Source organism: Cygnus olor, chromosome Z, assembly GCF_009769625.2.
Source record: "Cygnus olor isolate bCygOlo1 chromosome Z, bCygOlo1.pri.v2, whole genome shotgun sequence".
In the NCBI taxonomy this organism is placed as follows: domain Eukaryota; kingdom Metazoa; phylum Chordata; class Aves; order Anseriformes; family Anatidae; genus Cygnus; species Cygnus olor.
This window is the reverse complement of record NC_049198.1, coordinates 26232243-26259105: the sequence shown is the minus strand read 5'-3', so window position 1 is coordinate 26259105 and position 26863 is coordinate 26232243. Positions and strand designations below refer to the sequence as shown.

The 26863-nt window shown below is 39.3% G+C and overlaps 2 long non-coding RNA genes across 3 annotated transcripts in view; both read right to left on the bottom strand.

The window, feature by feature from the left end:
• Positions 1–26863, bottom strand: part of LOC121061798 — a 50193-nt gene that overhangs the window by 7331 nt on the left and 15999 nt on the right. The window contains exon 3 of one of the 2 annotated variants that reach the window (XR_005815285.1): positions 26350–26461. The exons of the other annotated variant lie outside the window; for it this stretch is intronic. This is a non-coding gene — a long non-coding RNA (uncharacterized LOC121061798). The remainder of the gene's footprint in view (positions 1–26349; positions 26462–26863) is intronic. 2 annotated transcript variants of the gene reach the window in all.
• On the bottom strand, positions 7507–11098 carry LOC121061799. The gene is made up of 3 exons (XR_005815287.1): positions 10836–11098; positions 9977–10112; positions 7507–7719 (listed from the first exon to the last, which is right to left on the bottom strand). It is a non-coding gene; the product is annotated as an uncharacterized LOC121061799 (long non-coding RNA).

Here is a 26863-nt window from a genome sequence, read left to right as displayed (position 1 = left end):
TGCTACCTGGCCAATAGCTCGTGTTACTGACCAGCATGATCTTTCTAGGGGCCCAGTTCAGTTTGAGACAGTCCACAATGTAAAACAGTCTAACTCTACTTAAGACACCAAATTAACACAGAGCTTCTCCCTTTGATTTCAGAGGAAGTCCTTATGTACTTTAAGTCCTAAATTCAACCAGCGTCTAAAACTGGGCACACTAGATCCCATCAAAGTTAATGAAATGATGGGACAGATGCTTTGAAAATATAAGAAATATAAGTATTTAACATGAAGATTTTTTAGCATGTGAAAAACTGACATTGTAAGCCTTGAATATGGATTGCAGACCTAGAGGTGAAAATAACTAAATAAAAACTGTAATCTGATTTTTTTTCTGAATTTTTAATCTATTTTTCTATTTTTTCCCATATAACTTTCCGTTCAAAATAAAAATTTACTGGCTGATATTAGCCACATTCATTTCCAAGATGAGCAAGTTCATTTAGAAATAAACCTAAAAGACCAGGCCTTAACCTCCTCCTTGAAATAAGCTTTAAGAAACCCCTGACATGACCAGGGACCAAAAGAGATCCAGACAGTGCAGGAATCCTGCAATCAGCCGAAAATTAGTCTCTACTGGTAGCAATAGACAGTAAACACTGGAGTTTTTGTTTAGTAGTTAACCACATACTGAGGACACTGTTTCAGAAACTAAACCCTTCGAAATCTCCACTTCCCCATGATATAAGTGAGCTTTTGTCATGCCTCTCCCTGAATGAAATCTTTCAGTAAACACACCTGATCTTAAAATCTTTCCCATCACTTTACTTTTTATTATTATTATTATTATTATTATTATTATTAAAGATAGAACTAAAGATTAGATTAATGCAGACAGTGACAACCAGTCACTCTGCTGCTCTGATGCCTTTAGAAATTGCAAACAAATGTCTTTCCGGTGCTAAAAAAAGAAACCCTAAACAAGTAAAAATCTCTCTGCCAGAGCATCTGTCCTAGTCCATGACTTATGTCTCTTCCATGCAGTCAGTTTTTCTAAACAATGACCCAAGTGTCCTTGTTTTATAGGAACTCTCTTGTCAGGAACTCCCTCGTGCAAATCCAGACATGTAGAAGTTCAGCACAGGAAGTCAGTCTGTCATGGCTCCAGGCACTGTTAATCACTTTAAAATGATCATTAAAAACCAGCAGCAGCAAAAGGATGCAACTCTGGTGAGGTCAGATAACAAAAATGCTTTTTTTTTTTTTTTTCTTTTTGGTGGTAGTGGTAAGACAAAAACACATTCTGTAGACTGAGTTTTAAGACACTATTTAACATATTAGAGTTTAGTACAGGAAGAGAAAAACATAGTACTGGGCTGACAGTATCTACTTCCCATGGCCCCCCTTTCCCAATATACAGACCCACATTCCCTTTGTCTATTTTTGCACAACCACAGAGACATTGCTATACCCAGTGCAGGCTCAGGTCTGATACCAAGCAGTCCTAGGCTTCACAGCTCCAAAACCTGCCATGTTTAAAATGCTATACATATACTCTGTAGTTACTGGGAACTGTGCTCAAGAAGCTTTTAAAACCTTAGTCTTGTTAAAGCCTTTGAGATTTAGACTCCTTTAAAATTTGGGTCCGGTTAAAATCTTGTGATACTGCACAATTTTGGTAATCTGTGGGTGTGCTGTACCTATGCTTTGTCATCATTAATTATGCCAGCCCATAATGCTGGTATCATTTCTGCCATTAACTAATGCTGACTTAAATGTTATTGACCCTATTGTTATGAGAAACAAGCAGTGCGATGTATTTCTTCTCCTTTCTGAACTTTTACTATACGCTACCATATGGTTTCTGTACCAGGAGCACTCTGCCATCTGGAGTGTTGAGCCTAATGCCCTGAGGAAGACATTGACATAAACCAATTTATATTAAGACTCAGATCGTAGACATATGGTATCAGCATGGCCATACAGCTGGCCCCAGCAAATGAGGATGGATTACCAAGTCCCTGATAGCTTTGTCACTTCCTGGCTCCATCACATAGCCGAAAAAGTCCTGGTCACCCATCTTGAAGCCACCTAGCATTTTCTACCAGCACTGCCTCAGCCAGGTAAGGATGGTCTTGACCAAGGTGTCAGAGTCAAACCAGCGGCTAACAGCCCTTTTCCTTTCATATCCCCTCTCTTTCTTTGAACAACCCAGTTTAACTCCAGAGTCTCTTAGCCCCAGTTATACTCCTGCCCTTCCCCTACCAGGTCTTGATCCCTACTGTTTCTCCAGGGACTGAGCCCTGCATTACTTCTTTCCCTCAACTGCCAGAAAAATAACCTCTGCTCCAGCAAGAAGGAGAGGATGAATACAGATGAAATGTTTTCACCCTGGAGAAATGCAGAACCTTTGCCTCTAGTCTATTTTTGACAGTGTCCAGGATGTAAATGCTGGCTGTCACCACTGTGGAAGCAACATCAATAACCTCTGGTGGCACCTTCAGCCCGTGCTGCCTGGAACAGCACTTCCAGAGGATGCCCTGTGTCCCAACTCCCTCCTTGTCAGGACACTGCCCCTGCCCATCCAGGCAAAGCTCACAGCCTGGCAGCACAGCCGTGCCAGACAGCACAAGCCTGAAGACACGTCTGGGACACAACAGTGAAACTTTCAAACACAAACGCGTGTATTTTAAGAAAAGCTGAAAAAAACTAATCGTTGATGACCTTACAAAACAAACAACAAATATTTGCTTGTTAGCCTGCACTTAACTTTACAACTTGGTCTTGCACTCTTTTATTTCACTTATTTTTCTTGCCCCTTGCTTCATTGCAAAGCATTGAGCTGGGCTCCTTGGCAACTCACAGCTGTAGTTACTAAGAAACCATCCAAGAAAATAGATTAGGCTCCAGTAACCTGTTTCTTTGTTCGAGATGTTTAGTTTGCATAAAGGCAATGGCTGCATACAAAGGGATTTATTGAATTTGGATGAACAAGCAAATCACACAGCATTATTTTTCCTTCCAATTGCATTCTTTACTGTCACAAAGCTTCACACAAGTTTTTGAGCTCTTCCTCGGGGAACAGGGCTTATTTATTCAATGTTGTGCAATCTAACCAGAGCCAAACTAGAGGCCATGGGCTCTTGGGCTGCTTTCTAGCTCCCCAGTGTATGAGGGTTATGTGTGCCCTGCCATTGCTCTCCAGCCACACTGTCCTGCCAGCCCCTGGGCTCCCCAGACCTGACACAGGCTGCTGACCTACCTGAGCCCGAACTAGCACTGCTGCTGGCACTGGGGTCTGTTTTCAGAGCTTGTTTTTTCCCTGCCTGTGCTGTGCAGGGTTTCCTGCCTGCTCCTGGGCCCTGATGCACGGTAGGTCACCACCAAGCACCTCTGCTGGCTACAGCTGCCAGAGAAGCGCTGGAGCCTTTTCCAAGTCCTCTGCTCTCAGGCAGGAGCAAATGCCTTATCAGCCACTTACACCAAGCAGAGGAGGCTGACTATCTCTATTTTTCCTTAAGACCCAGTGCCTCCGGTGATCTTGCTCTAGAGCTCCTTTTCCTGTGTCCATGTGGACTGGCATGAGAAAGATACGAGAGCAGCAGAAGAGCCTCATCAGTTGGTGATTATTTGATGTTCCCTCAAATGTCATTCAGATATCAAAAATAAACAGGAAGGAATGTGCTGTTCAAGGGTTACAGCAACTTTGGATTTGGAGATAAGGAAGAAAAGTAAATGCACGAGGTATAAGCCCTAGGGACTGTTGCAGTCCTCCTCAGGGTGCACAGGTGACACTGGCCATACCACCTCATCCAGTAACTCTGCTCTGCCCTAATACTGGCTGCTGACATAAGTACAGATTTGCAACCTTTTGTGCATATACTTCTGGAGATCCACAGACCACTTCTAAAAGGCCCACAGAGCTAAGCAATAACAGCAAAACCTATCATATTATGCTTAAATTCATGACTACCTCTCCACTGGCAAAATGTTCAGGGATGGCAGATCAAAAATGGGTCGAAAGTCAGAAACCCAAAGTCTGTGTCTTTTACAGAGTCACTCAGATCTGAGTGAAGTGGTGAAGAACTCAGTCCATTGATGCAATACCCTAATAAATCCTGTCATATTTTTGTTTGCTTGTTTTAAAAAGTAATTCTTAAGATGATAAAGGGAGAAAAGCTTCCAACAATGAAATCTACTGCTGATTAATATACTGATTAGATCTAAAATGAAAATTGCAGAACCTTCCTATTCTGTGTGAATTTAAGTTCCAGGGGTTGTTGTTGTATTGCAGCTGAAAGCACACTATGGTATAAAAACAACACATTCTTCAGTGAACAGCAAAAGTAACAAAAGACGGTTTTCTTCCAGATTTGTGTCCTCTTCTACTTTACTAACATAGTAACCTTGATTACCCTGTTCCTTCACATCACTAATATGCCATGACCAGTCATTTACATGCATGAAGACTGGCTTGCTGCTACCAAACAGACTGTCAGACAAACGAGTTATACCTGCCTTATTCTCTGCAGCAATAATTTAGATCTATTTTCTCTCTCCAGATATTGATTTTCAAAAAAGAAAAAAAAAGGGGGGGAAGGGTGGAAAGGGAGAGATGACATATTTCTTGTTAAGACTTCTATCATCTCCTTCAAATTCAGTTGAATTTGGCCAGCAGGTTGCAGTTACCAGGGTAGAGGGAACTGATACACAATTAGAGATACAGTCTGATACCAGAGAATCCTCCGTTCCTTAGGAAACATGGCTAAAAGTTGATATACAAGCATTATGGTTACTGAAAAGATTTAAAAAAAATAATAACAATAATAAATTGAGCAATCCACAGCTAAAGCTTAAGGGAAAAATGATAAACCTGTATGTATTGATACTGTAAAATATTTATAGCCATTCTGATGTAGGCACCTCTACAAAGAATTTATAGGAAAGGGTCTGCCACCTGTTTCAGGTATTTTGAGTCAGAAGGATTGCTGTCATTGTAAGTTTAATGGAGAAAACTGTTCATTTACATTCTGTAAAAACTGGTGAGAGGCACATTATCTCCCAGTGTGTTCTGTAAGTTCGGGTTTTTATCACTCTAGCAAACAATGCTAGATTCTTGCTACCAGCATAAGATGATGATGTCAACATAGTACAGATACTCAGGTGCTAACATGGGAATTAAATTCACAGCTATCTCACCATAAATTAGACTGCTACTATATAAACTCCTCACCAATGACATTCAACAAAACATGGTGCCATCAATCTCTCTTTTCCATTCTGTTCTTCTTCCCAGGAGATCCCTAATTGGGGATGTCTGTGTTATACTACCTTATGTTACACTGTCTGGAGCCTGATGTAACTTTTTCAACATACTACAAAATCCAGCTGATAATCAGTCCTAGGTCATTTTCTTAATTCACCACTGATTAATGAGCAATCCAGCTGTTGCTAAATTTCCCCAGTAGAGCACTTTGTTAGGTCAAGGAGAGGGAAAAAATATGTAAAAGAAAAAGAAAAGAAAGAAAGAAAAAAAAAAAACTAACACTTAAGCTAGAGCTGTTCTGTAGAAACTTCTACAAAATAAGTGTTACAAAAACTAAATTCTCCCAAGTCCAAGTTGTGAAACAATGGCTTGTGTTACATTCCTATGACAATTTTCTTTAACAAAGAGAGAGCTGTAATTCTCTTCCCTGTTTTCAAAGTATGATCTCACTCTCCAGATCTAGTCAAGGACAGAAGCAGTCTACAATTGCAAGGACAAAAACAGGAAGGGCACCCGTGTAAATGTTCTTTTCAATAGGCCATGAGAGACATTTCACATAAGTCTATACAATAACCTGATGTAGTGATCCAAAGCATAGGTCTGACCACTGTAATGCAGCAAAATGTATAAGAAGAGGTCCCAAAATGAATCAAATAAAATGTGTGAATCATGTAACTAAAGCTTAGCATTGTTATCCCCGTGGTCTGTTTGAAGGAGTTGTACATTACGGACTTTATACAGCATTTTAATGAAATCATGACATTTGTTACCAGTGGCACAGTTATGTAAAAAAAAAAAAAAAAAAAAAAAAAAAAAAAAAAAAGAAAAACCTTGTTTAAAATGATGCTGAAAGCACATTATTCTCAGTTTACTCTAGATTTTTATAATAATATACTATTTTGTAATAAATTTAATAATAATAATAAATTACTTTACCTGTTTGAAATATTCTGAATTTCAAATATGTCAGAAGGTTACAAAACAATCCTGTATAAAGGATGTATGTACACTCACATATTCTAAAAGCTTGAAAGATTTTCCCTTGAGATTTCTGCCAAAGTCTTAGTGGTTTATTCTCAAGCCTTTCTGGAAAAGTTAGGAAATTAAAACAAGAGGTCTTTGATCTTAAATTTAATTGCATGTTCCATTTGGTATTATTTTTCCTTATCCTCAGTAGCCATGTTCCCCCCTGCATCCAGTAACGGATGGAAATTCTCTTTGGACCTCCTCTTACTGTTAATATATTTCTAAAAACATGTTTTGTTATCCGTTACCATACTGGCCAGACTTCTTTCACTTCTGTCTCTAGATAAGTCTGAATCAGCTGTGATTTAGATCAGAAGTCAATACCAAAACATTTATGTTGAAGAGCAGCTAGTTCATACATTGGACCCCAAATGACTATTCTATAGGCAGAGTTGCTTAGACTTCTTTATGCAAAATTGTGGGCTCTGCTGAAAAACAGATCATTACATCAAAACACCATTAAATTACACTTCATCCAAAAGCCAGCTTTCTTCTGGAATCAAACTAAAGCAGTCCATTTAGCTGTGTGTAAAAATAATTTAAAAATACGAATTGTATAATGTCAATGTGGATGCTTGTCAAAATCATTTTGTACATGGGTAATTCTGCTGAATTTGGTAGAGGGACTTCACTCTGTGTACTCTAATGTAAAGAGAAAGCAGCTAAGCATGAAACTTTAATATTTCTTTGGATAAAGAGATAAGTCGTTGCTGCTGCTGCCAGTCAAACAGAAGCAAAGTCTGGCCATAAGTAATTCATAATCAAATGAAGGCTGGTGGAACAGAAAGCTGTTACTGCTATTGGCATGGTCTTGTAACACACATGACAAGAAGCAGCACAAGTTTTGCATACTGCATATCAAAATTACATAGCAAAGAAAGGATGCAATTTCCTTTGAAGTGTCTCAAGGATATCTTATTTTGTTCTAGTGCATGAATAACTAAAATAATTGACTGTGAAGACAAAGCATCTCATTAGAGTCCCAGATTTTAAGAACTGTTGTAATCATCCAGCCTGACTGTGCAAAACACAGACCATTTAATGTCATAAAGCAGCTCCTTTGTCAAGTCAAGTGCTTCCTGGTTGGGCTAGAGTATTGTTCTGTGGAAAGATATCCAGGCTTGATTTGAAAATATCAAGTGACACAAAATCCACACCATCATATAATCATAGAAATTTCTAAACTAGCCTTAGCCTCTAGCCACTTATCTGCTGCACTATAGAGCCCTCTGACATCACATATACTCCCTTCCATGCTTTTAGACCTCATGGGCTGGATCTCCTTGCTGTGGCAAGTTGCACAGAAAATCTCTGGCCATACTTCACCTCTTGGCTGAATGCACAGGATATAAAATTAACAAGGCAGAGTGAGTCCTGCCTGCGATGGTTTTCCAACATGCTTAAAATCTGCAAATGCACCAGTGGTGCCCACCTTCTGCCCAGATCTAGAGGGAGAAAAGGGAAAATATGTGAAAAGGAGGCTGTGGCTGCTGAACAACTTGTCTACCTGTGGCTGGATGGTACTAGATAGAGCCTCTGCCTGAGAACAGCCTGTGGCCATAGGAGATGGCCTGAAACAATGGCATCCATACTGTCATCTCACCTGTTTAATAATGGTAGAGTCATCAGTGCATTTAAATGCCTCACAAGGCAAAAGCTTTTCCAAAACACTATTATTCATTGGGTTCATTTCCAATTGTCTGCCTATTTTTTTATTTATTTTTTTTTAAGATTGGACAGAGCACTTTCCAAATGCCCTGACTAATGCCATACACAAGGTCTGTTCAGCTTCCCTGTTTCTGCTTTCTGTCGTTCTGCTCACATATTCAAGAAACAAGCTCCCTTTCATGCATGCTGACATTGTAAGTTCATGCTCTGTTGATTATCCACCATAACCCCCAAGCCTGTCAGAGTCAATGCTCTGCAAAATGCAGTCTCTGAGCTGTGTGGTACAAGCAGGATGTATGTTCTTTGTTCCTTGATGGATGATGTTGTATCTGGATGTTAAAAGGTTAACAAAAACAAGCAGCTACACAACAATTTGTCAGCATTAGAAGGTAGCTTTCAGTAGGGTGAATACTTTTATTTAATTTACTCAAGTATTTTCTCAAATTGCACTTAGATGTCTGCTGCAAAACCTCACAGCAAATATTACAAGACAGTCATGCCGCATATCTTATGTGTCTTTATAAGATTAGAGATCACCAGGGTCCCTAGAGTGAATAAAGCTATTCCAAAATATAGTCTGAAGAGACCATCTGGAGACCTCCAAAGGCCAGCCTAAGACAAGTACTGAGACATTTACAGTGTTTGCCAGAGCAGGATCCTTGCCTCCAGAAAAAAAAAAAAAAAAAAAAAAAAGAAAAAAAAAAAAAACAAAACATAAGGGGCTGAGGGAGTGGAGATGAACAAAATCCATGATGAAAAAATATGAACAGCTCCCGCAGTGTGCTGCCTTCCTCCCTGGTGACTTCACATGTAGGGCAGACCTCTTGTTTGGTCTGCCTGCTGCATTTTTGGCAAAAGAATACCTTCCCACTCTGTACTATGCACCAGTTTGTGTTTTAAGGTCAGATTCAGTATGAATTGGCAGCCACTTCAAAGCTTCAAAGTCATGACATAAAAAAGTGCCTTTCTGGGTCAGACAAAAAGTGCATCTCAGCCATTGTCATGGCCAGTAGCATATGCATAGGGAAAGCATAAAAGAAATACAGGAAAAATGTAGACTATAATGTGTCCCATCATATCTTTCCATCCATCATCAATACACTAGCTACACAGGAGTATACAGAGGCAGAGATCAGATCCACACCTCTGGATTTAATAGGAACAGATAAACTTGACCTCCAGAAATTTGTACAGATCTGTTTTGGAATCTACCATGTCCAACATCAATGATTTCTTCCTCTATGTTACTCCTCCACTGAAAAAACTAAATTGTGTCTGAATATACATCCTTCTAGGTTCATCAGGTGGCAATTACTTTTTGCTTTCTGAGGAGCAAATGAATAATCTTTCCCTAGATATTTTACACTTCTTTTCAAATTTTCCCAGGTCATCTTCCTCCAAACTGCAGGCTTCACTTTACTCTTTAGTTTTCCATGTATTTGTGAACATTTTGTTATCATTGTTTCCCTTTTCTGTGACATTTCCAGTCCTGCTTGTTCTTCTTGGGGTGAAGAGACCAAAACTGCCCTCAGTGTTCAAAAATGGGTGCACTAGAGATTTAGGTCACACAGTAATGACATTTTCTGTTTTTGTTTTTTTTTTCTTTATGAATTCTGTAATACTTCCAAGTGCTCTGTTTGACCCTTTGGCAATAGCCAATTCTTGGACTGATATTTTCAGGACTTCGTATGATGTATATAAATATATATATATATATATATATATATATGTACCTAATGTCCTCTTTCTTCCTCTGTTCTACAACCATGTTTTTGTATTTTATGCAAATGAACTGAATTTTATGCAGCAGTTCATCATTCAATATAAAATATAAAATTCACCCTGCAACTGTTCAGGCATTCCTAAAGGTTGCACCTTTTAAAGTCTTCTATTAATTACTATAAAAACACCAGTAAAAAGAAGACTTAGCTGCTTTTACTGCAAAGCCAACCCTTTCTCAGATTTGTCTGTCTGGGAGAAAAAAATAAATTTCAATTATATTCTCTATAAAATATTTTCTATATCCTTCATTACCTATGACTTGCAGAAATTTCATGTAGAAATCGTAGAATTTTTTTCTTGCTCCCAAGCATTTTAGAGGTGGTTCTCATTCAATGCAGTTCCTGCTCCAAGTCTTTCCTCAGGCTGGTCGACCTGTTTTTCCTCAGTTCTATGAAAGCCAGGGATCAAAGCAAAGCCAAGGAGGAGAAAGATTTTCCAGAATGAGACAGTCAGCCCAAAAGAGAGTTGTTATCAGGGAAATCTTAATATGACACCACAGACACACACAAAAAAAGCATATTGCTAGGGAACTTGGGACTGTGGAAGCTACTTCCAACAAACATGGTGCATAACATGATAGCAGCAAATTCTGTTTGGGGGCCTAGGGGACTGTGTCATCTGCACAGCAGTGATAAAGGGAAAGCATGGTGGAACGAAGGTAACTTACAAGCCAGAAGAGAGAACTGGAGCAAGAGGAAGGGTCTTGCAAAATGGTCCCCTTGGGACTCTGTTTTTTGGCCCCTGACTTATTTGGAAGGCTGATTCCAGATCCCAGAGGAGGACCTAGGAAAAGTTAGCAGAAACAAGGAGTGCTCTCGGGAAGAGAATCCACTTCTGGACTGCAGGCTACCAGACCTCTTGTGGATCCCACAGAAAAATACCATGCTTTGAAATCCCAAATGAATCTATCAACACTGAGTTAGTTATCACCTAGCCTCACAAAGTCTACAGGATCTTCCCACTTGACTCCCTGGGGCTAGTTTTCACCTGTCGTAGTTGAAGAAGGCCTGTAACCTTTGGTTTCCCACGCCCAGATCCCTGTCACTGGGCTAAGAGATGCAAGCATCTTTTGGATAGCCAAATCATCCATGGGAACAGACTGATGACTCACATCAACACAGGTTTCCGCATATGTTACATATTCCGTCAGCAGAGCCAGCCTGGTGGTACACATGTGCTACAACATTGTCGCACTTTTATCATGAGGGTGTGTTATCAGCTGTAGCTGAAACCAGATATAAAAAGTGTAAATAAGTGGGAGGATGGACTACAGTTTATTCTCATTTCATGTGGTTACAATACGTTTGGATATAGCTTTGGTTGGAGGCTCTCACAAAAAATTATAATACCTAGAAATAAGTCAATTAATATTTAAGAGTTGTATGAAAATAATAGAGAAGAGAGAAAGAAAAAAGTTGGAAAAAATGAGACATAGTTGCACATTTCTTTTATTTACATCTCACTATATTTCATAAACAAACAAAAAAAAAAAAGAAAAAAAAAATTACTAATTTTGCCTTACTTGTTCCTGAATCATCTCTACAAGTAGAGAAGGCCAGTGTCTTTTTGTTGATATGTAAACTCTGAGTATGTCATCCGCATTTTTTTAAGTATTGGAGTCCACCATCAATGTTGCTTTTATTCAGGTACCTCTGACAATATCCTGACATCCACAAAGATTAAAGGAAAATGTCCAGTAAAAAGAAACAAAGGGAGGAACAGTAACAAAGAATTTGTCTGCAGATGGTCTAAGAACATTGTGCCAGAGGGTGTTCCATATTGTTTTTAACTAAATAAAGACAAATGGGAGATGAGTTTTCCACCTTATAGCCCCATAACAGGAAAAACATGATCACTTGAGAAGAAGGTAAGGTTTAATGGGAAGATTATGAAACCACAGAGATGAAACAAGTACAGATATCCTTTGGAAGGGAGCTTGGGAATATAGGAAACATCACCATGGATGTTACAACAAACATGCAGCTTGTTTGAGGTGGCCCCACTGAAATCAGTGAAGAAATCTCCCACTGATCTGAATGCAGTCATATTCTGAACTACTCCAAACAAAAAATCCCTGCATGAGATACACAAGAACTTGCATTATCATACATAGGACTTAGCCAGGAAAGGTATTTATTGAATAAACAATGGCTTGCATATCCCAATAGAAGAGCACTGTCCACAAATATTGCTGTATTTATCTCTGACCTGCCTACTGAGGCAGGTTAGGTACGTCCTGACTCAGGTAGAAAATCTGTGGGACCAGATGACGGGATAATCCTACGGCTTGGCAGGAGGTGTTGTCAGCACAGCCTGTCATGGCAGGAAGTAGTACCACAGAAGTTACTCCCCCAGGATTTTGCAAGGAGTACCAAGGATTTTCCCAGGAGACTTCAAGGCTTAAACATGATGCTGTTTTTACTCTTAGAATTTCTGGTTTGTTTTTTGTTTTTTTTTTTGTTTTTTTTTTTTTGTTGTTGTTTTTTTTTTTTTTCCTAAAAGTGCATTTAAAAGCTTAGATTAATTTGGCAAAAGATTTGAAGGCTCAGAAATGTGGAACGTATTTTCTGATTCTAAATATATATGCAATAGTAAGCCTGAGCCCACAGTGTATAATTTCTCTTATTTAAACATTAAATATTCTAGGTTTTCTGTGGAAACTCAATAAATTGCTGCCATATCAAATATCCTTCTGAACTGATTTAGTTTTGGGTAATATAACAGAATGGCTGATGAACCACAATTTCCAGAAGTACTGAGGACACTTATGGCAGGAAAAAATGGAGCTGTCAGAAAGTATGAGTGTTCACACAGACTGTCACACTATCTATCCCAATTATTTTCCCTGAGTGATGTTCACTGCGGTCTGTAGTGCCTGACAACTAACGGCTTTCAAAACAGAATAATGTGCCTGGGCTTCCAAATACAAAAGCAATCTGGAAGCCAGAGAAGAAACTGGAAAAATCTAAACTATGATTCAAGATAAGAGTGACAGGTTTATAAAAATTGCCTCCTACAGTCAAGGACAATCCTGAGAAATGCCGTGACATCAGCTCTACAACAATTCCAAAAGTGAAATGTCTCTAAATTTAGGAGTGCAGGTATATAGCCAAGAGCAGTATTTGGCAATAATGTATATCTGTTCCTTTTATCTCTTTCAAGTTCAGCATTGTATTTATACATATCAAGCTATTTTACAGAGTGAGAAATTTAACTTACTTAAGATTTTCTTCACTGGGATTGAAACCCCAAGAAACTAAAGAGAAGGACATCTTTAATCTTCTCCCTTGAAGGAAGCAGCACAAGAGATCTGCTACAACATCACTACCCAAAAATCAGATTTCCGACACAGTCTTGTTCTTCAGGCAAAGGAATATATTTCAATTTACAGTATTTTAAAACATCTTAAGGTATAAGAAGAGAAAAGAAAAATAACAAAAAGATGTAACTTTCAAGAGGTTATTTTTATTTTATGAAATAAACTCGCTAGAGCAGAAGTAGACCAAATTCAGTGACTTTCACTAGAGTTAGAGATGTGTACAAATGGGAGAGCCTTTAGAGGTAGTGTGAAGGAGCAAGGCAGAGATCTCACACTGAAGAGTTAATGAAGCAAAAAAGCAATGGGAAAGGAAGAAGGGTCCAAATACAAACAAAATAGCCAACAGGATATTTGGTGAAGACTTTGTGATAGATTTCATGAGCGTTGTATCCAGAACGAAGAAAGCCAGACAAGGTGAGTATAAATGTTATATTGATACATGATTTGATATGGACATGTAGGTCCATAACTTCTTACTGAGGTGTTCTGAAGGAAACAAAAATTTATGTTATTTTTTATTCTTGATGAGCTTAAAAAAATGAAAAAAAAGAAAGAAAGAATATTACAGGTCTGAATATTTCTTTTGATCCAAAATGAAACAATGTATTTCAAAATGTCTTTATTCTTAAGGGTCAAAGGAAGTTTTCCACTTTTCTTCCAGAATACCTTAAAGAACTTCTTTTCCTTATTTGAAACAATGTGCTGAAATTATGTATATTTTCATCAAACATATATTTTAGTGAAACCAAATCTGGAATTGTACTGTTGTTCAAGTAATTCAGAGAGTATAGTGTGGTGAACCACTAAGTCACCTTTAGTATTAAGGCCAAAATAAATTGAAAGCTGCTGCAGAATTTGAAATTGCATATCCCAGAACTTCAATCACTACATCCTGACAAGTCACATTATGTCCCCCTTCCTAAACGCAGGTGTTACTTTTCTTTAAATGCTAAACAGCATCCACTTCAGAGAATCCCATTTGTCCAGCTGAGCAGATTATTCATTTATGGACACTGTAATTGCATGGAAGTCTCTGGTATTAAGAAGCTAATTTCCTTAGCTATATATTCAATTATTAATATTTCTAAGTTTAGTTCAGTCCTAATGTGTCTCTTCCACAGTGTAAAGAAGAACAACAAAAAAAAATGTATTTTTGAGCTTAATAAAATAACATTTAAGAAGAGACAGAAGAAATATTTATAACATGTAATTGCATTTGAGAGCATCTCTCTTGTTAACTGGATCCATCATTCTCCACAAAAAGAGTAATTCCCGTGGGCAGTATCCCTAGATCCTGTTAATTATTTCCTCCCATTACATTTATTTCTATCTGACACATTTTTTTACTGAGGGAACTAGTTAGACAAATAGGGACATAGAAGCCTGACAAGATTTAAAAGGATTTTTCAAAAGGATTTTTTTTTTTTAAAGTTGGTAATGGTGGTGTTTCAGACTTGCTCCCACTTGTTTTAAAACCAGGGCCATTCAATCCATGTCCCCTGAAATTCAGCAGGGATCCTGGACACTCAGCCTACTTTAGCAAGCAGCTGGCTGGCACTGGTGTAACCCTTCAGCATGTCAGACCCTAGAGGTAGAAGAGACACAAAGAGGGCATTTCCAGACAGAAAATACAGTGTGCACCAGCCATTCTGATTTGTACCCTAAAATGAGGCTGTGAGAATACCTCTGAAAGGCAGGAAATGAATGGCTGCATTGTTCCTCTCTCCTCCCCTGCCAGCCACCTGCACCACATCCTGTCGTCCCCGTCACAGGCTGGCAAATGCGACAGCAAGGGCACGTGCCAGGCACCATGGGACGGGTCTGTAACTGATGCTTCTCCACTGGCAGCAGTGGAGGTCTGCGAGCACAGACCTCTGTGCTCTTCCTTACCAGGGCACAGAGCCCTGGAGCACACACAGCACACCCAGTCCTCCTCCTGTATGTGTTGCTCTCCTTTTATTTCTCCGCTATTCAGGTTCCCTAATTTTCTTTCCCACTTTGATATGTGCATGAAAAGTCAGCAGTGGTTCTGATAATGGTATCCTAATGCAGAATCCAGGCCAGCCTTGCCTACTTGTGTTTTAAGCTGCTTCACACATTTCATATATGTTCTATGTATTTTCAGATGTTGAAAATACTCTTCCTTGACTTTACTGTTACTGTATGCTCTGGTAATCCATCAACCGATGGTGACTCTGAATTTCTGTACCTCTGGTCTCAGTATACTGTATTTGAAAGAAATACATAGATCTTAGTTTCCTAAAACGTCTCTGGAAAATTACAATTGAGTAATATAAAGTCAGAGAGAAAGATTCTCTTGAGGGTGACCCTAGTATATCCATTCTCATTCATCACAGCATCCTTGCTGCTAGGTGATAAATAAGGAGAAAACATTAAAATAGATTATGACACACAATTCCCTCCCCTTGACACTTTCATGCAGTCTTCGAAGAAAGTTAAAAAGAAATAATAACAAAGTTTTTACATGCCTGTAACAACTATAACCGTCTCTCTGAAATACAATGCTTGCTGAAGACTTGCATGGGAAAAGATCCAACACACACTTTCTACAGGTAATACGCTTCCGAGTTGTATGCCTTGCCTACATTTATTTAGCTGGCTTATGATCACAGTTTTGTTAGGATACATGCTACTGCCTCAGGACTGCCTGGAGACATCCCTGAAACACATCCCAAGAATTTCCATACGGGGTGGGGAGGTGTTGTTGGACTTTGTACACTCTATGGTGATAGACACTTTGTGTATATAAATATGCATATATATATATTTTATATATATGTGTGTGTATGTATGTATATATGTAAGTATTTGTGTACCAGGAGACACCGTGATTGCAGGTTCAAAATTCTGAGCTCCAAGGTCTTATAGAGGTCCCTTATGGATGAGGTTTTAAAGCTCTTCAGGAAATCCATTATGTGGGTAGTAAAATTTTGCTATCTCCAGGATAGTAATTCCATCTCAGATCTGTTAGCAGGAGACAGTGAGATGCCCAGTCTGACCTGCACAGTTATCTACACACAACACAAAAGAGCTACAAGAATGGTGGAACAAATCCTTTAGTGTTTTTTATTGTTTGTTTGTTTGTTTGTTTTTCTTTTTGGTTGTGTGCTGAGAGAGTCTGGAAGTTACAGAAGTTAAGATTAGCTCAGATGAAGGAAGGCTTGGTAGAAGAGAAACAGGAGCCATCACTGTCGCCCTCCCTCCCCTCCCAACCTCCACTGGTTTTTCCTCATTCCTCTTCTTCAGCCATAGTCCCCCGTACTTCTTCTCAACCTTCACTTTGCTTCTTCCCACAAATGGCCCAGTCATTACCACCACAAAAGAATTTTGCTCTTCCAAAGACAGGGAAGAGAGAAGACTTGCTCGCTCCATTGCTGGAAGCTAATGGCATTCTGAGCCTGGTTAAAAGGCTTAGACCCAGTGGTCCCTGGTTGAGGCCATGAACAGCTGGGATAAATCCAAGAGCTGCCTTGGAGTTGCTTTTGTTTATTTCAAGGTCTAATCTGTCTCTGGCCAGCAGCACCAGAGAACAAGTATGATTTACAACCACCTTTTCTAGCATAGCCAAAGACTATTCTTTCTTCCAAGCCAGAGATATTTATTCTGTCCCCCAAACAATCTAATTTTTCTACAATGTATTTTTTTGCCTCTGATATTTGACGTCAATGCCAAAACTCCCATTAATTTCACCAAGTGTAGGACTTGTCAATGTAAGATAAAGGGAAACCCCGCAGGCTTCAGGTTTAATATGCACAGGCAGTGCATATTAAACCAAACCAGTCTCCATTTTTCCCAACCAAACCCAGTGTTACAGCAGCCACAGTGCTTTGTGTCCCCTCTGGGAGCAGAGAGACATTCATTCAGTATAAACCAACTTTAGAGAGACAAGGACCATCAGTTTTTGACAATAGCAGACCTCCCATCATCCTGCATTGAAATCTCACTGGCAGGCTGAGCTTCCCAGAGCAGTGACCTGGCAATGACAGCCTCATGTACAAGGGGACTCAGGCTGCTGCTCCTTCAAGGCCTCACTGTCACCATCCCAAAAAGAACACCGGAGGAATCCAGATATCTGGTTTTACCAGATAATTAGCACTATCTTTTCAGACTGAGACTGGAGAGGTAGAAAAGCAGTCCAGGTGAGTCCTGACCTTCTGTATCAAAGAGCTGAAAAGTGTTTTCTGAGTAACCAGGCCATTTCACTGATAACAAGCTATAGACTTCTATCTATTCTAGTTATGCAGACATGAATTTCACTCCCAGACCAAAATAAATAAATAAATAAATAAAGGTCTCCCAATTATTTCTCATAAGCAACCTGCAGTAGGTGTTGAATAGTGAATTCCTGGATTGCATAAAGGCGAGCTAAAACATAACTTTTTCCCATGACTAGTGGCACTTATTTCATATTACAGTAGGTAGACTATTATAACATAGAACACCACACATAAAGAAATTAACTATTTTCTTGGCCTACAAGCTGGAGAAAAAGATAAGACAGAGCTTTGATTGCTCATAACCCGGATTTGTTTTCCATTTGAGTATGCTTTGGAATGTGAAGCTATAAGTAGAATCAACAGCTTTATACCATATCATGTCAGATAACAGAGAAGAGATGACAGAAGGGATCTATCAACAGCACAGATAATTTCTAAAACAAAACAAGTTTCTACATTATAACAATCTTTTTGCTTTTTTCCTACATTGTTTATTTGATGGCATGGCAATTTGCATGTTATTTCAGGTGTGAACTCTCCGCTACAAGTACCTAAATTCAGCTCTGCAAACAGTTTCCTCCCTGGTTGCTTTGGTAACAGGATGAGTATGAAGCTCAGCAAAATATGAGTTGTCCAGGGGTCACAACAATGGCATACTGTGACAGGCATGGAAAGATATAATCATCAGTCAAAATGACAGGAAAAACAAGCATAAACAAGCTCTTTCCAGCTACATTTATATCAACAATTCAGATAAAAACATGCCCCCATGAAACTAGGACATATTTACAAGCAACTGAGGCCCAATCCTGTGGTAGCTAGGAAGTCCACTAGATCGGTGCTCCTGACATTTTATTTCCAGAAGCCAGATGTTGCTGGAACATCGTTACTCCCAGGACCAAGGCATGTTATAAGACTTCACAGTGCTTCATACCAGCACAATAAATGAGTTAAAAAGGACAAACTCACTAAAGAGAAGCTGCAATTCTAACTGGAACAGTCATAAGTTAATAACAACTTGGCATGCCGTCTGGCTCCTGAAGGCTTTTTTATGACATTCTTGTGTCCTAATGTAACCCAATAAGAAACCTCTACTTCTCCACTCACAAGAATAAACTCTAGCTTTTACAATACTGCTTGTGTCTGGTGATGACAAAAGGGGATTAGGTGTTGGAACAGCACATGTTGGACCTCAGTGCAGTGACTGTACTCTAAGGCCTTTCAGATGTCCAGCTTAAATCTGCAATGTCTGTTCCAGGTTAGCATATGTTACTGTGCCAAACTCCAGGACGGCCTGGGCTCCAGGGGATGCTGCCACAGGGTTCTCCTCCTCCCAACAGGGCTCTGAAGGGAGACACTCTCTCCACCCAGGTAGGTACTAAACTGCAACTAGAGACAGAGGTGGGATCTCCAAACCACTGCCTTAACACAGCAGGTTATCAAATCAGTAAACATAATTCTCAGTGGCAGCAGAGTTAGGCCAGTGAGATTCATGGGAAAATGAAAATAACAATGCCTGTCTATGCAGGACAGTCCTCAGGATACACAACAGTTCCTGATTAGCTTTTGTCACTGCTTTGCATTGACAAGTTTGCATATTTTCTTTGAGTAAATGTCAGATCCTCTCTGTTCATGCAAGATGCCAGAGGCCAATTACTTACTACTGTTTATATAGTTTGTTGGCTCCATACAGGTTCATTGAAAAAGTGATCCTGCAGAAAGACCTTTGAAGTATAAATGAATATAAATTAAATATAAAGCCATTTTGTTCCCCCTTCACATCTCTTGGAAACTTTTTCTGGGTGGCTGCTTTGCTAGACAAAGATTTAACAGCTGGAACATGATGCCTGCCATAGGAACTGAAGCACACCAGGAAAAGGAGAGATGGGAAGTAGTTCCACGCTTTTTCCTTTTCTTTTTCTTATACTTTCTTTCATTTTCCTTTCCATACACACAATTGTACAAAAATGTGATCAAGTGAGAATTCCGCTTAAGGCGTGGATCTACTCTGAAAAAAACCATGTATTACATGCTCAATTTTTGCTTCACTTCAATGGTCCTGTATTAAATACACTCCCTTCTAACTACCAGCCAAACATATCTTGACATTCAAAGTTAAAATCTTTTGAAAGGGAAGAAAAGTCTTTCCTTTTGTTGGATCAACAGCAACAAAAGCTCCAAAGCTCTGTAAAATAAATGAGCCCTGCCACATCTTCATTAACCCAGAGCAGCAGCTTCTTCTTCCATAACAACGTACATCTCAAGGATGACCTCCCTACCAATGAAACTCTACCACTGTAAAATCATCATGTGCAGAAGTAATCTTCCCCATCATTTGAAGCAGCTCTCCATGACAAAGGGGCAAGCTCAGATGACATTGTACTAGACCCCTAACAGCAGACTGGGGCTGGAGCATGCCTGCAAAGAGCCTGCAAGAAGATACATAATTCAGCTCACTGCCATCTGCTGTGACTTGTAAGAAAGCAGGAAAGACTTGGTGCAGAAATTCCTAGCCTTGACTCCTAGCAGACAGAAGCAGGTCAGTAGAATAAAAAAATGAGCATTTTTAGAACTATATCTTCATGGTTTTCTGCCACATTTCAAATATTTTCTGACCTTGGATATTTGCCCAGGTTTTCTGCAACCCTAATTTGCAGAGTTCTAATAGTTTTATTGTTGTTGATTTTTCAACCATGAAAATATAAGTATCAAACTACTTGCTATGTTCTGATCAAGAAAAAAAAAATCCTGTGTTTCAGTAAACATAAAATGACTCCAGCAGAGATTGTCACTGGTGGCTATAGCACCCATTATTCATATAAAACACAGTGTTGCCGCTGATCATTATTCCTAATAGCAGTAATCCTCCCTAAATGGGTTTATTAAAGAGTCCTCAGCATCACTGTGGGCTGTTAATGATCTGCTAGTAACAGCCCATTCTGCTGTGCTTACTGCTCAACTCAAATCTATTTCTGCTGCCCCCCCTCCCTCCTATTAATCATCCACTGAAAGCATTTTTCATATTCCCTCCTGCAGCACAGCCAGAGAAAGCTTTCTGGTAGCAATCCTGAGTCTGCTCATTCTGGATCTTCTGCACAAAGTATGTTTATAGTTGTAAAATCAGCAGCTCCGTGTAAAATCAGCAGCTCCATGTACCCCTGCCCAGAAACAACCGTCCTGATTCAGAAACAACCACAGTGACCCCTCCCAGCTGTGTTGAGGGGGGACAGCATCCTGCCTGCCTTCCCTCACAGAGGCTCTCCCCTCCCAGATACACAACAGCCCATCACAGGACCCTGCCTCCCTAGCTCCGCAGAGAGGGGTCCCTTTGGACCACACCAGGCTGCTGCTTGAGGCACCTCCATAGCCTGCTCTGGGACCTAGACAGTGTGGTTGGGGGGAGAAGGGTGAGGATGCGTGCTGATATATAAACGGTCTGATGCATGTACCCTGCTGCATACTGAGACCCTGCTGGGAAAAGACCTTAGCATAAAAATGGGCTCAGGCACATGGAAATAATCTTATCTTCTCAAGTCCACATAAAACCCCAGAGTCCCACCCACAATGTATAACATAGTACAGTTCACTGTTTATTTTCCTTCATTTCATCTTCATCTGACTTTTCTATTTTGCAAAACGTATCAATCATCCCAGCCAGTCAGACTGGCAATGTGCTTGGACCTCCTCATATGGCAAAACAAGTTTGAAAGTCCCAATTTTGTAATCCTTGGCTTTCATCTTGTTTCCCTCTTGCAGCAGTATATAGGCTTGGTAGGTATACAATCTGTTTTAACTGATAAAGAGAAAAAAAATCATTTAAAACCAACTCAGAATAGACCTTCTCTTCAGTATTGCAGAAGAGGTAGCTTTGAAAGGGATACTATCTGTTTGAGACAAGTGACAGTAAAAAGAGGTATCATTTAACCTATCCTGGGTGTCAACTCAACAGCCAGTTTCAATTTACTACCCTGCAACTGTTCAGCATGTATCTTACTTTGTCCTTAAGTACAATTGTTATTCAGAAGCTTGGAAAACAGATTAAATCAATGCTGGAGAACATCTGGGGAAGTGAATTGGCTATGAACAACTTCGACAGAGATCCCCAGGTACAAGAGTTGTTTTTGCCTTGTCTAGCTGTTTCTGGTGTTCTTGGACTTGTTTGGTTATGGACTTGTGCCATCATCTTGTTAGTTCTCTAGGTCAAAAGTAATGGAGAGAAAGGAGATTTCAAGATGTGTCTGGAATACATAAAATTCTCTTTTAGTCAATCAAATTACAATATAAATAGATACATCATCATCCCCAGGTAGTTGGCTGTTCAGGAATACAGCTTTTCTTCCAATAACAACAGATTTAAAAAATATATTGAAAAAGCCATCAACTTCTACAAGGGACTCTAAAAGAATAATGTGCATGAAATAGAAATATATACATTTAAAAGTCAAGACCCCAGACCAAAACTGAAGTCTCTGAACATTCCCCTGAAACATGAAATTTGGAGTTTGATCTCAATCCAAATATCACATTATCTATGCTGTATTAAATAGTTAAGCTGTAACTGACTCTATGTTCCAAGGCATTTTAGAGTTGTTATGTTAAACTCGCATTATAAAAACAGACTGAAAATTTAGTTCCCTCTCTTCCCCAGCATTTTCATTTGTGCTGGAAGCTGTCAGTTTGAAACACGGTTGTATTTTAAAACTTTCAACTAAATCCCAGCACAGAGACAGTATGGAAATAAAATAAAAATATATCCACAGCCATTTAGAGAAGGCTGCATTGTACTCAGCTCAAAAGGATGGCTTTTACCTTTCACAAATACACATTTTAGTCACGAATAAGGTATATGCTTTTAATCTGCTTAAGATAAGCAAAGCAGTAATTTGAAACATGGATAAGAACCATCCAGCGCATATTAATAAGTCAGATTCCCATAAGCAGGGACATTAAGAATTTTGGGGGGATCTATCATAAGAAAGAGCAAATGATGCTTTAGGCTATCACACCTCCATTCACTGTCATTATTGAGCAAGAGCAGTGACATTCCATAAAATAAAGCTATAGTTTCATTTATGGGCTTCTCAGTCAATAGCTCCAACTTGCTTCATTAGCACAAGACCTTGAGGCCACAGAAAAAGCCACTTACCCAGCAAAGTAAAGTTTTACTCAGTATTAAAAGAGATGAATAAATACTTTTGACTAATTTTGGTAAATCCCCAAATTGCACAGGGTTTTGATGTTTTTTTGTTTGTTTGTTCATTTTTTGTTGTTGTTTTGTCAAAAGATGTTAATATCCTGTGGCATTAGAAGTGCCAGGTTTTGTTTTCCTGAGGGGAGTAAGGAATACTATAGGGGTGACAAGGTTTCCCAGGCTCTTAGGGAAGTACTGCCTGCATTATTTTAGAAAGACTCATCTGTGGTTTCACGTGGTGCTCTGAAAGGCTCCATTGACATGAATTTTCAGAGTATAGTCATGTTTATCTAGTTATTTGTCCTTTTTGTTGGTCTTTCCGTAAGTGGTTTTGCATTTATACCTCTCACTACGAAGGGAAGCCTGTTTTTAACTCAGTAATGCTGATGATAAGTTGCTGAGGCATGGACGGAAAGCTGGGCATTGATGAGAGTCTCTCTCCAGACCACTCTCAGTATTTAAAAGCCGTGCTGTGCTGCACACACCCTCAGTACTGTTTTCTATAACCACACAACCACCTGGTCTCCTTTAAGAGGAAGGCTGGGGACTTCCCTTTAATTCTCTGCTCTTCTTACACGATCTTCAGCAAGTCAAAAGCTTATGCCCAAGAAAAACTTCCATTCTCATGATGACTTTAAGAGCCAAGCATGCCATTTAAAAAGGATAGCTATGCATGCAATAGTAAATGACTTTATATACTGAGAGAAACAGTGGGAAGCAATAGATGAACTAGCATCTTGACATTTCAGACAGTGTTGCTTAGTCCATTACACGGGTTTATTGCCAATCTTTATGGGGCTTACAGAGATCTCACCACTAATGTAATAACCATCATTAAGCCAAGGCTTATGCAGTAAGTAGTTAAAGTGGAAGATATTTCTTGTAGCAAATACAGCAGCTACAATCCATGTTAGAATTTCTGCTTTATTGTGATGCCAGCAGAAAAGTTAGAATGCACTTACATGTTTAGAAAATTTCTTCTGGACAAATGACAGCAGGAGAAACTGCATCACAGCTTTTGACTTTGCTTTCCTTTATTGCATATTATCTTGTGCCATGTTGATCACCCCAGTTTTCACAGGCAGGATGGCTAGAGCACTAGCCCAGGACTCAAGATCTGAGTTCAAATCTATGGCCTCTCAGAGACTCGTTCTGAGGCCTCGGGCTACTCTTCACTGTAAGCTGTAGATGGCCAGACCCCATTACCTCTGTTTCAAAAGGAAAACACCATCACGTACCTGGATGTTTTGAAAATATTAGTAGATACAGAGAGATAGAAGTGGATTTTGTATGCCACTGCCACATAATCTGGGACTTCAATGCGCTTGTGCAGATTTATGGTGTTTCACTGTCCAGTTTGATGACATATGAAGCCTATCCACTCCTCCAGGCCAGGGGCCACAAGACCTGCAGTGAGGCAGCTGCACAATTTTTAGTCTCTGAAAGTCCTGTTGGTCTGTGAAGAGGCGTTGAGCAAAAGGAATGTTTGTAAATAAAAGAAGTGACTAAAACTGCTCCAGACAGTTGCTATAGGAGATAGCAGGTGGTGAACCTACTCAGAGGCCTCAAGAAACATTAATATTTAAAAGGTCTTACATTTCACCAACCTCAGATAAATGTGCAGCACTATCTGTTGCCTTAAGGGAGTGTGAGGCATAGAAATCAGAATGAATGAATTAGAAAAGGGCCTTCTCTTCTTCATAAAAGAAATGGTTTTCTTATGGCACATCCCCAGACCTGTTTTCCATTGTCCCCATCTCATCAATATACCAGGTTGACACAGCCTACCAGGCTCCTGGAAACCTTCCCCACCAACAGCATTTGTCCAGGTCACAGCAAGACAGATAAATTCAGGTAAGTTCTCCAGAACATTAAAAAATAGAAAGATAAATAAATAAATGAAGTAAGCCTCAAATCTGTCAGGGCTGCTTCTGTTGCATGAGGCTAGCATGATAATTTTGGGAGTTCGCTGTCATCTTGTCACAGCAGTTTCAGTGGTGACACAGTTTCACAGACTGCTGCTTTCACAGGACTATGTATCTAGCCATCACCATGTTTTGCAGTTTGACCATGTGCCAACCAATTCTTTGTCCTGTTCTGGGCATTGCTTATAACCAGGGAGTGTGATCCTACACTGTGAAACCCACATAAGCTCTACTGTCAAGACAAGCTTTGGCAATTAAAAAAATAAAATTAAATTAAAAAAAAAAAAAATCAAGTTTGCCTTTTTACCAATTAGCATTGCTATCTTTAGAAATAAATACACATCTCCACCCAGTTCATTCCACTCCAGCTCATACAATGGTATTTTAATATTAAATCTTCCAGTATTCTAGGTTTACATACTGGTCTTTTGTCTTTTTTGGCAGGAAAAGAAGAGAGACATTGTGGTTCAGCTTCTTTTCTTTTTTTTTTTTTTTTTTTGCCTTTACTGTTGGAGCTAGTCAGGTGCTGCATTGATGGGAATAATGTTTATTAACCTGCCACTCAAAAAGACGTTGAAAGATTAAATATGAAGTTTTGTTCAGTGTATTATGAATCACCGTGTTTAAAAATCAGACTTGCTGCACAAGTATGTCATTCTAGAGAGACACTCAGCATTTAAGATTAAACAGCTTTTTTAGAAAAAATATATCTTCCTCAGGAAAAGCACTAGTAAGTTTCAGTGTTTCCTATCTTAAAGGCTTTAAATCTTATTCAGCAGTAGAAAATGGCATTTTTATAATATGGAAAATTATTTTCTTTTTTATTATTAGAACAATTATTTCTAGTTATGCTTGCACTTATGTCTTACACAAGAGTATGCCATAAATTGTATGGTATTTTGTATGATATATGAACACTGTAAAATAAAAAAAAAAATAAAAAAATAAAAAAACAAAAACCTGTGGCATGAGCTTGAAATGACATCAGCAATTATGAGAATACTACTGATGAGCTAAGCAGTGATTTGAGAAAACTGTATTTGTACCAGGTTCTATACCCTTTTAACTGCTTTAAGTCACTGTCTTAAAGAACACAAGAAAATGCTGTCTGTAAAATTAACTAACATTTTTTCTAGAATGCAAATTCCTGTAATCTTATATGATGCTAATTTCTGATTGGCCACCAGTGCTTAATAATCACCAGGACTTTTTCCCTTTTTTTTTTTTTAATAACCTCAGTTCAAGCAGGATTTATTCTGATGCATTTAAACACTTGGACATGGCACTACCTTTCTCTAAGAGATTCTCTAAGACATTTTAAAATTACATCAAAACTATCCTGACCTATAGTCTGTACAGAAAAAACATCTTGTCACAAAATCGGTCTAACATCTTAATACAGTCTATAGATAGAGGCTATGTTCCTGTCTCCCTGAAGATCATATCCGTCCAAGAGTGTAAATATACAGCTTTTGTCCTTGTAGATAAATAAATAAGTAGGCTAAAATATTGCTCATCATAGAATCATAGAATGGCTTGGGTTGGAAGGGATCTTAAAGATCATCCAGCTCCAACCCTCCCCCGCCATGGGCAGGGACACCTCCCACCAGACCAGGTTGCCCAAAGCCCCATCCAGCCTGGCCTTGAACACCTCCAGGGATGGGGCATCCACAGCTTCTCTGGGCATCCTGGCAGTGCAATCTAGCATGTGAGGGGAAAAAAAAAAAAAAAAAAAGAGAGATCTTGAGCATAGATTTCAATGTGCATTCACTGTGAGAATTCTGTTAGAAGTCTGAAAGGTTGGTTGAAGCCATCAGAGGCCTCTCAGATATGAACATAGTTGGTCTGTTATGACTGCAATTTTTATTGCAGTTACAGCTGCACATTGCATATACAGGTGGGACTCAGCTGCCCAGGCTAAGTGTGAAACCATATTTTCAGCTGATATTTACCTTGATTTCAACTGTGAATTGCTGGAGTTCAGCCCAATAGACATAGGTAGATTCCATTCAGGGCAGGGCAGGGATTCAATCTGCTGCACAAAATTATCACCTTGGGGAAAGACTGAAAAGAGAGGAATGAGCCAGAAACTCCAGAGAAAAGGAGCAGCTGCAGAAGCCACAGGCCTTTCTGCTTCAGGTCTCTTCTTGTCAAATTTTGGCTTCTCAGTCAAGTCTGATCTTCAAGCACCTCCAGGGTTAGGCAGCATCCTTTGCTAGGTGAATGCCAGTCACTTTACCAGGGGTAATTCTGAATCTTCAGAATCAACTCAAAAGTTCTCCAGTCCAGAGCATGCTATGGATTATGCCAAAAACACACACATACACACACAAAGAGTGCCTGCAATAGCCTGGGAGGACACAGTCATTACCTTATGCCTAGTGTCATAGTTGCAAGAATTCATGTTTGGATAGAAGACTGACTAAATCACCATTTGAGGGGATGAATTAAAGCTACCCTTCCCTC